Below are 3,737 nucleotides of genomic sequence, written 5' to 3'. Positions count from 1 at the left end.
CAGCAGGGGGATCCACGGGAAAGGCTCCTGGCCTGAGCTCTGACGCGGGATGCGCTGGGAGATTCGCGGCGTCAGACGCGGGAGAAAACATCTGCATTGACCAGCCAAGCCCAGCCTGATCCGACATCGCTCCACGATAGCGATTGATGTTAATGGCGTCCGTCTAGATTCACACCCGGGTCTGATTCTGGGCTCTTGTGCCGTTTGCAATGCCATGGCCAGCAGGTGTCGCTCTGCCACACAGGCAGGCCACCGGCAGACGCTGACCCCTGCTGCAGGGATGAGGGAAAGCCCCTGCTAGTTGGAGGGCACGAGGGTTCACTCCCAGAGCTGGGCGCATGCCGAACGAAGAACGTGCGAATATTCTAGCTCTGTGTTTCTCAACCAGCGCCCCTTAAGGGGACTCGAGAGAAGTCTGTGGGTACGTCAACACAACTGACATTTGGAGAAAACTGAATTTTTGTTTTCAGTTTTACAGCACTTTATTATTTTCGCACTTTTTACACCCAAAATTGAATTGCCCGCCCGGCTACGATTAAGTTGTTTAAACAAATGTGTTGCAATGGCAGAAAAAAATGTTGTATGTCTGAAAACTGTAGGTCCTGGGGGTACTGACAACGTTTTTTTTAAAAAGGGGTACTTAAAAAAAAAAAGGTTGAGAGAAACTGTTGTGGCTCAACCCTCCCAACTCACTTCTCAGTGCAGTCCGGGGCCTAGTCTCGCTCACTGGGGCACAGCGTCGTGTTATAACGTAGTGGACATTCCTAGAAACCGAAACAAGGGTGATCCCTTGTGCAAAGAAACGTGCACCTGGGTATTTGCACGGGAAGAGCCGAGTCCCTTTGGAAAAGATGTGCTTTTCTGTCGGCAGAGCTACTTCTGCGCCGCGCTGTTTGTCACGCGAGCTATGGCGCTCGCACGTGGGATGTGTGTTTTTCACACCTCGGCCCACGCTAGCTCCCCAGCTTTGCGAGTAGACAAGACGTAGGCAACCAGTCACAGGGCGAGCGTGGTGAATAATTCTAGCGGCTAATGCAGGAATAATCTAGAGGCTAAATTGTGACGAGTCGCCCCGTGCCTGAAAATCACAACCCAGTCACGGATCCAAAAAGAAGCACGCTATACAAACAGGGCTCAATGAGTAGCAAAAAATAATTCCGCTGGTTCCTGTCTTGGCAGTACAGGGCCTATGACACACAGCAGATCACTTGCTGTGCGGCCTTTCACATTTCCCACAAGCAGGGGGATAAACCCTCCCAGCCAAAGATAAAAGAGGCCAGGGAGGCCTCCTCAAACAGGATGGGGGGCACCTGGGCTTTGACCATGCCTGAGCCCCACCCCCCAATGCCTCCCCCTCGTCCTCTGCCCTTTCCCCCGTCTGCCACTCGCTGACACTGCCTGCTCCTCTCTTCTGCCCCAGACGGCAAACGGCGGGGGGGGGGGGTCTCAGGGAAAGGGGCGGAGTCAGGGACAGAGCAAGGGTGGGGTCCCGGGAGGAGGAGGGCCAGGCATGGGTGGGCCTTGGGGCAAAGCCGGGGGCAGAGCTACCATCCAGGCCACAGGGGGCTGCCGTGGCTCACACCAGCCCCCCCAGATGCTCGAGCCATGCTCCAGCAAAGCTCTGTAAGTTCACTACACACGGCCCCGTGCGACCCTCCCTGTGTTGCTAATGCAATTGCTGGGCTGGTCTGGCCAGTGGGTGATGGACGGGGTGGGGGAGGCAAGCCCCCAACCCCACCCCCTCCCCTTCTGCCCAGCCCCCAGTATCACAGGAGGGCGGGTGACCCGTGGCCCCAGCCCTCCCCAGCCCCAGCTGGCGTTCTGGGGGCGGGCTGTGGGCGGAGCCAGGCCGGGGGTTTGGGAAGGCGATGCCCCCCCCGCCTAGTGTACCTGCCGGTGGAACTTTCTTACGCCCGGGGCCCGGCTCCTCCTACGTGGCCGAGCAGCGTCCACCCCAAGCCCTCCCAGGCCCAGGGTCACTGGTGTTCCAGCAACACGGCCCCTCCCGGGCCCATGGGCCTGCTGGCCTGCACTTCCCCCCTCTTCTGCAAATAAGAAACCGAAGACCAGCCGGGCGGAGCCTCTGCCACCGAGCCAGCTGCTTAAGCTGGGAGAGCGTTTGGTCTTCCCAACAGACCATGACCGGCTCTGGCTCCGTGTCTCTCTGGGGAGTCTGATCCCTCCCTCCCGGGGGGCTGGTCCCCACCGGGGCTGTCTCTCTGGGGGTCATGTCTGCTGCGCCCTCAGCGCCGCCTCTCCCTCCAGGCTCACCGCCCCTCTTGTGTAAGCGCCCCGCAGAGTGCCGCGCCCGGCACAACTTCTGCAATTCACTCCGGCCGGGGTCTGTCATGGCTGGCGCCTCCCAGCAGGGCTGGCTCCAGGGCCAGGGTGTCCTGACCTGCCCCGTAGTCTCCAGGGCCTGTTGCTTCGTCTCCTCAGGGTTTCTCCGTCCTTCTGGCAGCGAGAGGTCTGCCCTCAGAGGTAGCAGGGGTCTGGCCCGTTGTCCTCTCCGGGGCTGTGTGGTGACGGCAGGCCCCCTGGGATCCCTGCATGCCGGAAATGGGCCACAAGACAGAGCCCACCTGCCCCCCACCGGGTCCCCCTTCCCCGTCCTGGGGGCTGGCTGGGCCGTGTGCTGCTCAAGGCCCCATTGGCAGCCCAGGTCCAGACAGGGAGCGGGCACGGGAGAACCCATCGCCTGCAGTGCCCAGGGCTGGCTCTGCCCACCCATGCCTGGCTCCGTGCCTCAGGCAAAGCGGCCTCCTCCCTCCAGGGCCGCGGGGTGACCCAGGGCACTCGCGTCCCACTTCTCCGGGGCGTCCACGCCCGGCGGGCAGCGCGGGTAGTAGCTGAGTCTCCATCTCGGGGTGCTTCGCCCACGGCCAGCAGGGGTCGAACCAGGGGGCCGGCCCGGGAGGGCACGGCCCCATCACTTCCAGAACCGTCAGGGCGATGCCCTTTTCGCCAGCCGTAGGGACGAGCCATAGGATGTAGCAAGGACCGAGAGGGGGTGGGCTCTTGGGGGGGGGGGAAGAGGCAGTGTGGGGGAGGGGCTGCACTGTGGGTGAAGGGCTTGGGGGAATTGGCAGGGAAAGGGAGACAAAAGGGGGCTCAGGGAGGGGGCGGTGTGAGGGCAGAGCCCGTAGGCACGGACAGCACTAGGGCAGGAGCCTGGGGAGAAAGGGCAGCATGGGGGCGTGGCCTCAGGCAGAAGGGGGCGGGGCCACAGATCAGGTGCTTCCCGACTTTTGGGGAGAACGTGGCACTCCGGTGCGGAACCCAGGCTGCTGCTGGGACCCGACTCTCGTCTCCCGGCCTCCCTGCGACCGGCGCTACGGCGCAGCCTCCTGCTGCTGGGCCTCCCCACGGCTGCTTTGCCCTCACCTCCCCGGGGGGAGCTGCGTCCTGGCTCCCACGCCCGGCTCAGGGCGGCCGCCGACAGCAGCGACCCGCCCCGGTAGCACGAGGTGGTCCGCGCTGGAGTCTCGTCGTGCCGCGGAGGGGCTTTGCAGGAGGGTCTCTAGGGCAGCAGACGGCGCAATGGGGCCGAGGCAGGGGCTGAGTGATCGCCAGCCATCGGGCCCCAGCGTGGCTCCTGTCTCTACCTGGTGCCCCTCGACCCCGACCCGCAGCCGCACCCCCCAGACCTGATGAGGTACGGCAGTGTTTACTGAGACAACCCCTGTGGGGCCCAGGGACGGGCCGCCCCCGCCCCAGCACCGCACACGGCCACAGGC

The sequence above is a fragment of the Pelodiscus sinensis genome, chromosome 8 (assembly GCF_049634645.1).
Source record: "Pelodiscus sinensis isolate JC-2024 chromosome 8, ASM4963464v1, whole genome shotgun sequence".
In the NCBI taxonomy this organism is placed as follows: domain Eukaryota; kingdom Metazoa; phylum Chordata; order Testudines; family Trionychidae; genus Pelodiscus; species Pelodiscus sinensis.
Note: the sequence above shows the minus strand (reverse complement) of the source record.